This window comes from Schistocerca piceifrons, chromosome 2, assembly GCF_021461385.2.
Source record: "Schistocerca piceifrons isolate TAMUIC-IGC-003096 chromosome 2, iqSchPice1.1, whole genome shotgun sequence".
In the NCBI taxonomy this organism is placed as follows: Eukaryota; Metazoa; Arthropoda; class Insecta; order Orthoptera; family Acrididae; genus Schistocerca; species Schistocerca piceifrons.
The window spans coordinates 527307742-527318332 of NC_060139.1; positions in this window are offsets into that span (position 1 = coordinate 527307742).

A 10591-nucleotide genomic window follows, 5' to 3' on the forward strand; every position below is an offset into this window, starting at 1 on the left:
AAGAAAATGTTACGCATCTAGTTAGGAAACTACATGTGGGTTACACCTCCCCCCCCCCCCCCCCCCCCCCGCATATGTTCCAACACCACATTGGACGTCCCATAGCTTGCACTGTCAGTTACCACAATTACTATTGTAATGGAGACAGACATACACGGGTCTGCTTTCGGTAAGTTTGGCCATCAGCATAAGCTGCTTCTTTTCTATCATTGGTGGCGAGTAGGCCATCTGAGGACCAGGTTCCAATTTCTATTCTTCGTTCTTTGTTCTTTTATTTTCTTCCAAAACGCTTTCTTTCTGTCTTGATACCATTTTGAACCTGTGTTTCGAGCTATGTTACCTTTGAAGCCTTCCATTTACTATAGTTTTTCTCCGTTGTCTCCATCTTCTTTTTTATACTGTTTCTTTCTAAATCCCTTTTATCTTCGTTGACCCAGTTTGTTGTGGACTTCTTACGCCACAAATATTAGAAAATATTCTTAGTTAATCTATTGTCTTGCATTCAAAATAAATGTCCAAAGCGCGAGTCTTCTTTTTCTCATTACGTTAATTCGTATTTTCTAAATTTTGGTATATTTCATCATTAGTTCGTAATTTCCAATCCTCTGCTGTTTTGTGGTCATAACATTTTCCTCATAATTCGCCTTTCTAGTGTCTCTAATTTATCGATATTATAGTTTAATTCCAGGAATGTGCTTCCATCTAGACATTCTGGCTACACTATGTTTTGTAGTGCTTCATTTTTGCATTTTTTGACAGGCTCTCCCATTTTATGCAACCTTTCCTGTACTGCAGATTTTTCCAAAATATTTTCTTGGATTATCTCGTCATTCACTTCATTAGCTTTATTAGTCTTCATCACTAATTTTCCTGGATAGTATTTACAACGGGCGTCGTCTGTTGCTTGACATACGCCTACAGCAACATATTTTACGCAGTAAAGTGATGACAGTTCGTGATTTTAACATAGGTCAGTCCAAGGTTGTCTCACGTTACATGGGGACTTGAAAACGGCTGTTTATAGGCGACGTGACCCACCAAACACTCTGAGGGATCTACGCCGAATCGCCGTTGAGGAGTGGGACAAACTGGACCATCAATGCCTTGATGAACTTGTAGAAAGTATCCCACGACGAAGACAGACATGCATCAGAGCAAGAGGACGTGCTACTGGGCATTAGAGGTACCGGTGTGTACAGCAGTCTGGACTACCATCTCTGAAGGTCTCGCTGTATAGTTGTACAACATGCAATGTGTGGTTTTCATGAACAATAAAAAGGGCGGAAATGATGTGTATGTCGATCTCTATTCCAATTTTCTATACAGGTTGCTGAACTCTCGGAACCGAGGCGATGCAAAGCTTTTTTTGATGTGTGTATATAGAGAAGAGAAGTTACTATATCCTTTCACACCGAATATTATCTCCAACCTCAGACCTCTCTTTTATTTCCTTAATTGCTTCTTCTACGTACTCGTATAGATTGAACAGTAGGCCTGAAAGACTGCATCACTGTCTTACTCCCTTTTTAATCCGAGCACTTCTTTCTTAGTCCTTTAGTGTTAATATTTCCCTGTTGTTTTCTACATATTGTATGTTAAGCGTCTTTCCCCGTAGGTTACTCCTAGTTTTCTTAGAATTACTAAGATCTTGCACCGTTTTACCTTGTCAAATGCTTTTTCTGGCTGAAGAAACCCTATGAATGCGTCTTGAATTTTCTTCAGTCTCGATTCCATCATCAAGCGCAAAGTCAGAACTGCCTCTCTGGTGCATTTATCTCCCTAAAGTGAAATTGACCGTCATCTAACACATCCTCAATTTTCTTTTCCAACTTTAAATACATTATTCTCTTCAGGAACTTGTATACATCAGCTGATAGGGTGATTGTGTGATAATTCTTGCACTTACAGGTTATTGTTGTCTTCGAATTTGCGTGAATTTTATTTTTCCGAAAGTCTAACGGTCATCGCCAATCTCATAGATTCTGCATACCAGCTTCAACAGTCATTTGGTTACAACTTCCGCCAACGATATTTGAAATTCCGGTGCAATGTTAACAATTACTTCTGTCCTGTTCGGTCTTAAGTCTTCCAGAGCTATTTTATGTCCCGATTCTAATAGAGGATCATATATTTACTCCATGTCTGCTCCAATTACTTCTCTATCATGTCATCAGACAAGTCCTCCCCTCATAGAAGTATTCAATGTACTTTCTCCACCTATCCGCTTTCTCCTCTTCGCTTAACAACTGAATTTCCATTGCACTCTTAGTATTACCACCTTTGCTTTTAATTTCCCCTGAATGTTGTTTCGACTTTTCTGTATGCTAAGTCAGTCCTCATGACGATAATTATGAGACCTGGTATTAGGGAAAGGTTGGATTCGGTGTGGACGGGGCCATAATCAGTTACAGTTGGTTGCTCAGGTTTTTTTTTTATATCACGTACACTTTATTTGGAATGAATTGCAAATAAGTGGACAATAAGGAACAATTTTCAAATTTGACTGTTAAGACACAATGTCTAATTAAAAAAGTTCTTAAACAAGTTGCACTCACGGCTGAAGGCCAGGAATTCAAATTATTTGTCAGCTGATGGCCCCAATAGTAATAACTCAAAAAACAATTTGACGGTTGAAGGCCTGGATAGCAAATTTTTGAGGAGCAAATAGTCTTCTTCGAGAGATATTTAAAGAACCATCATGAACATTTCAGTGGTAAGATATTTTGTCTAATTAAAATTTCTTAAGACAAGTTAAACTCATGGCTGCAGGCCTCATTAGCAATAAATTCAACGTCTTTGTCGACTGAAGGCCGAAACAGTAATAATTCAAAATTAAAATATTTTTTTTAAAGAATAATCGTCACAATCTGACCAAATCAAGAGAGAAGTGGGCCTCAGACAGTGCTACATGGATCGACCTGGGAAAGTCACTCAATTTCGTGAACGATGAGACAGGCAGCCAAGAGTTGTATTCGCTTAATAGGATGGCAACTCAAACCAGTGACAGTTTAAACGCAGACCAACACTCTTGCAAAATCTACCTAACGTCTGATAACCAATACAGTGATGGAATAACCCAGGCAAGGCAGGACCGGCGGACAGAACTGCGTCTTCAGAATCTGGTATTTAGAATATCCAGAAACAGAAGCAACCACTACGGCCAAAGTAGTCCAAAAGAAACAAAATATCCGAGCCACAACCAAGGAGGCTGTCGAACTACACGCCTTACCGGACAGCAGCGCAAAGACGAGGAAAGGTACACTGCCGTGAAAATACGCAAACCTCCAGGTCAGGTACTGGGGCGTTAGCAGCCACTGGGCAGAAAATATCGCTGGCTAAACTTCACCAATAATAACACAAGTAATTCAATGACTAATGATAAGAAGTGGAGGATGGCTAATTAATTTCGCCTACTCCAAACACTCCACTCGTTGCTCTTCGTCTCAGCGACCCTGCGAGCAGCAACGTGCAAATAAATGGCGTGATCTCAAAATCGTGGATATTTCACTACTGATTTAATATTCACTCAACTAAAACGTCCTGGGTCCGGTGGACGACGAGGTTGTGTCCCTCGCAACTACAGCCTCCTCGATCCAGCAGTGCCTGTGTGCCACCAGTGGTCCCGGCATGTCCCCGCGCTGCCGGACCTCACTCCTGCTCCACCCCAACCGAACTCCCTGATTCACTCCGACGGGGAAAACACTTGACGTCCCTCCAAACATAGTACCATAGTAATAAATATCGATAACCGCTGCTGCTGCCACTCATGGACAGACAGCGCTAGCAAATGTAGTGGCGCCAGTAAACACAAGAAGAAAATGAGACGCCACTAACCCTATTACACGATCCCAACCTACCAACAACACCAACGCGAGCTACAACACGGTTCAAATTAGTTTTTCGATTTCTTCATGTATTTCTTGCAGCCATTATGCCTTGCTTGCCCTCTTCTTCCTATTTATTTAATCTTAAGCCATTTGTATAACTGTATTCCTATCTTTCTCTGAATACTTTCGAACTCCTTTCTTTCGTCGCGCAACTGCAGTGTTTCTTCTGTTGTATTGTATGTATTGTATGTTAACTGGGGACCTACAAACGATGGAGAGGCTCCGTCCCCGCCGCAGCCGCAGTGGCCCACAACCCCACAACGACTACCGCAGTCCACTTCACCCCTCCACCGCCTCACACCGAACCCATGGTTATTGTGCGGTTCGGCCCCCGGTGGACCCCCCAGGGAACGTCTCACACCAGACGAGTGTAGCCCCTATGTTTGCGTGGTAGAGAAATGGGGATGTACGCGTACATGGAGAACTTGTTTGCGCAGCAATCGCCGACATAGTGTAACTGAGACTGAATAAGGCTAACCAGCCCGCATTCGCCGAGGCAGATGGAAAACCGCCTGAAAACCATCCACAGACAGGCCGGTTCACTGGACCTCCACACAAATCCGCCGGACGGATTCGTGCCGGGGACCAGGCGTTCCTTCCCGCCTTGAAAGTCGTGATTTCTTCTGTTACTCAAGGTTTCTTCGCAGTTTCTTCCCTTGGACCTATGTTTGACTGTCAAACATCAGTAATTGCTATTTTCAGTACTTCTCTTCAACTTAAGTGCCTACTATGCTGCACCTTATCACAGTATCTACATCTTTAACGAGCTTCATTCCTACTGCCAAGCCCATAATATCCCGTGACACTGTCTTCCATCCATTAAATCCGTCTTCCAGTCCCCTATAATTATCAGATTTTGGTCTCCCTTTACATATTGAATTACCAGATCAGTATCCCCATGTATGCTATATCTTTTGAGCTGTTTGTGATGTCGTCATGCATAACTGAACTGTTACGGTCAGCTTTAGTTTGCTTCGAACTTCATGGGAACAATCCTGTCACTAAACTGCTCGCAGTCCTACTCTTGTAATTCCGTTTTATGCTGCTTTTGTTATTATACTAATGCGTTTCACCAGAAATCCTTAACTTCTTTCCGTTTCACGCCACAGGCCTCTACTATTTCTAGACTGAGCTTTTGCATTTCGTTTTTCAGATTTTCTGGCTTTTCTACTACGTTCAAACTTCTGACATTCCTTGCTTCGACTCGCAGAAGTCATTCATTCGTTGCTTATTCCATTTTTTTATCATGGTCGCTTTTCCTTGGCAACCCCCTCCCGGAGGTTAATCGGGGACTAATTCGGAATCTTTTGCCAATGGAGATATCATTTTTCCAGTTGCAGGCTATGTGTCGTATGGAGATACGTTATGTGTTTTTAATCCAGTGGTTTTCATTGCCTTCTGTATCTTAATACCATTTGTCGTTGCTGATAATTCCGGATTCCCACACCAAGGTAAAGATAGTGCCCTGAACCTGTACCCTCCTTGACATGGCCGTTGGCCGCATGAGGGTTCACTTCTTATTCAGGAAATCTTCAGCCGCCATTGCTAAGAATTTTCATTCAAAGTTTAATCAGTGGGTGGGTCTTAACCAGTAAATGAGGACGTTTTGATTGCGCTGCAAACACGCTACCCCTTTTTTTTATTGTTTTTCTCCACTTCACGTTCCTCATTATGAAGGAACCTACACAAAAAGTCTATCTGCCACCGTCACTTTCATCTTAAAAAAAGTAATATTTTTGCCACTTCAGGCACTGACCCCAAACTACAACTATCCCAGTAGCTCTGCCTAATCTAGGAGAGAAGGAAAGGAATGGGAGGTAGAGGGTATCATAAAGCTGTAACAGAGAAGAATTTCATTTATTCATTTTTATTTTTTTAATCTTTGTATTAAACCGTGTAGCAAAGGGCATGATTTCGCTCATAGCCATCCAGAAATCCATGCACGTCATCTCGAAAATAAAGAGAAATACCGTTGGGGATTATAGTATCAGAAATCCAAAAATAGTGAATCTGGTAAAATCAGGTTCTCATTCCAGGGGCATTTCACCTACGTAGTGGGTCGTAGAAAGCACTCCAAAGGAAGTTGGGTAAGTATTGCCTGTATTTTAGATGACAGACAACGGCGCAATGTCGTTCTTTCGCGTAAGTCCTATTATCGAGAACACTCTCTTCGCCAGTAACCAAGAGATATCGAACTGCATGGCCACGGAACAGTTCACAGAGTCAGTCTTTGTGTGCGAGTAGTACGCGCCATCCAGGAACATCACATGCAGTGTAATTCCGTTAGGAGTGGCACATGTGAGGAATTCCAGAATTCGCTGGACCATGTGCGGGGCCCAAAAGAAGTAATGATCGTCCATGTGCGACACCCAGTATGCGACACAAAGCGGAGAGTCGGCGAGGTGAACTTGGTGAAGACGAGAAAGATTGGGGAGTATGTCCTTGACGGTGATATACCATGCAGAGTGTGGGGGCAGTGTCAAGAAAAGGGGCGTTCACGGCCTGCCATATATTGCACCACATGTAATGCGGGTACCTCTGTTCTGTCTGTGGTGTCACCGCGAGACACCACACTTGCTAGGTGGTAGCCTTTAAATCGGCCGCGGTCCGTTAGTATACGTCGGACCCGCGTGTCACCACTATCAGTGATTGCTGACCGAGCGCCGCCACAGGGCAGGTCTAGTCTAGAGAGACTCCACTAGCACTCGCCCCAGTTGTACAGCTGACTTTGCTAGCGGTGGTTTACTGTCTACATACGTTCTCATTTGCAGAGACGACAGTTTAGCATAGCCTTCAGCATCGTCATTTGCTACGACCTAGCAAGGCGCCGTATTCAGTTACTATAATCTGAACAGATAATATTGTGAATCATGTACCGTCAAGAGAGACGTTCATCATTAGTGGATTAAAGTTAATTATCAAACTAATTACGTCCGGTTTCTGTATTCTAATTCCTTTTCATGTTCCAGTCTCACGTCAGTATAATCCTTCCCTTCTCACGCCAGCCTGAGTGAGCTAAAACGCGTGCATTTCGACCTCCTCTAGTAACACTTCTCTTCTGCTAACACAACACTGTCACAGTGGGAGTGTGGGCCTATTGCATCTCAGTGTAGGCCACCTTCGTCGACAACAAGCGCCCAGTTGGCATAGAGGCGGAAAGGTAGCTACGCTCAGAAAAAAAGAGTCCTCTGTGATAGTAGGGAGTTGAGATATTCGATGGGGTATGTGCACCAAGCAATAATGTGGTGAAGCACGTCAGGCAATGCCGCCATGTCACCAACTGTTAACTGGAACATGGTAAAGACCCACACGTCGTCAAGCCTGGGGAAGGGTGAGGGACTCGTAGCGGACTTTTAAGACAAGCGTCGAGCCACGGTGTGTGAGTGTTGACATAGAGCGTATTGCAGGGGTTCAAGGGAGTGGAGACGACGTTCAACGAGTTAGAACTTGACACGTTGCAGTAGTCGTCTGCAGTTGAGCGCCGCACTGCACCACAGTACGCCACAGGTCAGCCGTAAAATCGATGGCAAGGCAACGTAAGACATCAGCCACGTTGAACAGTCCAACGTTCCCCTCGAGGCGGACCTGTACCGATAGAAATTTCCGCGGTTAGCTAACATTAAGGGAGCTGCTCGACGCTTCACTGTAGATCGCCACTTACGCAAACTTTGCCCAGATATCGTCGGAACTTCGTAGGCAATGGTACAAATTTTCTGCACAGGCAGTGCAGCAAAGTCACTGTCCACCCAAAGACTCCGTCAGCCTTTGTCGTTGGCCACATAACACTAGGTATGCAGCAGCAACGACAGGGGGCACGCCTGTCGCACTAAGCGCCTCGTTAGGAGACTCCAGTAGAGCAACATTCATCTTCCAAATATCTCTTCCATAGCACGGTCTCTGGCGACAGAGGTGATGGTGCAGACATACTCTGCATGGTCGGAAAATGCGACAGGCCAAATCTCCGACAGTCGGGTTCCTCCGACCAGCGAGCTCGAGATACAAAGCTGAGCAATGCGACTAGAAGAATGTGCTGTGTAATGCATGGAACCGGGAGGGTCACCATGAACGTGTCCTCACGTATCTACAAGGTGAGACGGTCGAGAATCATGGCAAACTCTGCCCCAGGCGAATGACGCAGCAGTTGATCTTCGGGGTGGAATTAAAACCACCACCTATCATCAATGCGTCGTGCCACCCCAAGAGAAGAGGTAATACTGTGTCTGCAAAGAAGGCAGAGTGCTCCCTTCGCCTCTCTGATTCTGGAGGAGCGTAGACATTAATAACTCGGACGTGGAAGAGTGGGACAGCCGTGCCCCTCCCTGCCAGAAGATACTGGACGTTGTCTACAGGTTACCCTTGATGAAGTAGGATGGCCATACCACTACTGGAACACGACGCGTGGGAAACGTAAGGGGTACACCCTGATAGGTTAAGATAACCACCAGCATCACTTCTTGTAATAGGCCCACTTCGATGTCAGTATCGCCAGTTCATCCGGCACACGAATTGACATTAATCGTAGCTCGGCGATAGAACTGTTCCGTAAATGCTACTGTCCGCCAGTGGCATTAGCCTAGGGCAGACCGCACAAGGCGGTATTCTCTGTTATGAGATGGCGTACGGCACAACCGGCGGAACGAGCCTGCCCGCAGTTTTCATAGGCCGTTCCGTTTCCTTCTTTACTTCGTTCGTCCAAGAAATAGAAGAGCAACAGTGCGTTGTCCAGGTGTACAATCGTCGGTTCCGCGCTGCTGGTTGGCATATTCCAATGACGGCTTGTAACAGAGGGCGCAGGCGGTGGAGGGGAAGGCGTCACAGGCTATGGAGGACAAACCGCTGAGCTAGAGGGGAAGGGGGCGCGCTCAACAGAACGCCTTCCGAGATCGAGGCGTCGTCAGATGGCGTAAGACTAAGTTTCTTGAGATTCCTCAGTGACTTCTGTTTGCAGACTAGTTGTTCCGTATTGGAGTTGGATTCACCGTCATCTGACGCCACCTCAACCGGAGGGAAAGTAGAGGTTGGTGTGGCCCTCCAAATCAATGTCGATCGCTACTGTAACATTGCTTCTCAGGTACTGACCAGCATCTCTGGGAATGCTACGAGACAGGTGGAACTATGCATGTGGTTGCGTGTGGGTGTACCTAACCAATGTGCATAATTAGGACCAGAGTGCAGCTCTGATGCTTACCTCACAACCTCAGTTCCACGCACGGAAAGAAGCTGAATTAATTCGAACCCAATGTAACACGTCTTGAGCCGGTTAAACTCCACAAATAATGACTGGTAGGAAAGGAGATATTCTGATCTAGAGTATTACAGTGAGATTTGTTCAAAAATGGTTCAAATAGTTCTGAGTACTATGGGACTTAACATCAGAGGTCATCAGTCCCCTAGAGCTTAGAACTACTTAAACCTAACTAACCTAAGGACATCACACACGTCCATGCCCGAGGCAGGATTCGAACCTGCGATAGTAGGAGACGCACAGTTCCTGGCTGAAGCGCCTAGAACCGCTCGGCCACCAAGGCCGGCTGGGATTTGTTGACTAAAAGACAAATATGAGCGTGAAATTCTAATATGAGCTGTATGAAAATCAGAAGCGCCGCGAGTTATTGACAAATTTACGGACAAAAATAGATGGAGGCACTGGAAAAAATCCAATAGGGTGCCTATCTGAGAGCATCCGCTGTGAAGACAAGGCTTCTGCTTTGAAACCTGACATCGACCGATGGATTCCCTGTTTGGCAGAATGGCGTTCGTTACCACAGACGGTAAACTTTGGCGTGTAGCCGACGGCTGCGATTCGTGGTCGAGTGCGCTGCTATGAGGCCGATGGTGTCCTAGGCAGAGGGCTCCACAATCGACCCCGACGCTCTACTTGCCCAGGTTGTCTGGAGAGATAAGTCTGTAGCAAACTACTCTCCGATAAAGTACGGAAGAGTGAGTAACATCCGACTCCTGCGACGCTCAGGACGCCTCCACCTTGTGTTTTCTTCGTCACAGCTTCAGCTCCGCTGCGCTAGTGACCAGCCAATGCTGTATAACAACAATTTTTCCGCCAGTCATGGTTATTAAATAAAAACATCAAATCTTTCACTATCAAATTTCGTCACCGTAGCCACCATTGGCAGCTCCTCCCACCAGTCTGCATGACTGCCGTAATGGTGATCTCACGTAGTCAACCTTCCTCTCACGGCCTCCGCGAGATGTCTAAGCCGGAAGCTTTCGGGCGTCGGGCACTGACGGAATTTGCTAATTATATGGTCACAATTTTACGGCACTTACCTAGGTAGCATTTATCGTGAATCTCTCTCCTAGCGCAAAGTGCTAAGCGACTGGAAAAGGCGCAGGTGACACCGGTATATAAGAACGATAAAGGAACGGACCCGCAAAATCACAGACCAATATCTCTAACTTCCGTTTGCTGCAGAATTCTTGAACATATTCTAGGTCGGAATATAATAAATTTCCTTGAAAGTGAGAACCTTATATCCACAAATCAGCATAGGTTTAGAAAGCATCGCCCCCGCGAATCTCCAATTTCACACTTGATGTTCTTCGAATGGTTGAAGGGAAACAGGCAGATTCAATATTTCTAGATTTCTGGACAGAATTTTACACGGTAGCCCATTACAAGCTGTTAACGAAGGTACAAGCATACGGCATAAGTTCAAATACTTCTTAAAAAATGGAACCTAGTATGT